Genomic DNA, 407 nt, shown 5'->3' with positions numbered 1-407 from the left:
ACTGGTTGGGGTGGAAATGAAAGTAGATTAGCAAGTAGAGGTCGAGGGGGAGGAACGTGATAGTGGAGACCGAGAAGGAAGTGGAGGTTGAGAAGTAAGTGTGGAGGCGGAGGTAAAAGGTGTATACATAAACAAGGATAGGAGAAGAGTATATTGTTTCCTGTCATGATAAGCTGAATATATTTTAGACGTGTAACTTCTTGATTTTTTTTTTCTATAAAGTTTGTGATTGCGGAAGGGCATCTGATATGACTCTCTGATGAAGAAGAATCAGGACAGCGGTAGAGACGTGGGGGATAAATCGATGTATTAATCCTCATAAATTTTTCAATTAAGTCATACATTTCAGGGCTTTTTATCATGTTTTCTTCTTCATTGGATTATTGGAAAATCGAAGAAAATAAGGG

This window comes from Penaeus monodon, chromosome 27 (assembly GCF_015228065.2).
Source record: "Penaeus monodon isolate SGIC_2016 chromosome 27, NSTDA_Pmon_1, whole genome shotgun sequence".
Classification (NCBI taxonomy): Eukaryota; Metazoa; Arthropoda; class Malacostraca; order Decapoda; family Penaeidae; genus Penaeus; species Penaeus monodon.
Note: the sequence above shows the minus strand (reverse complement) of the source record.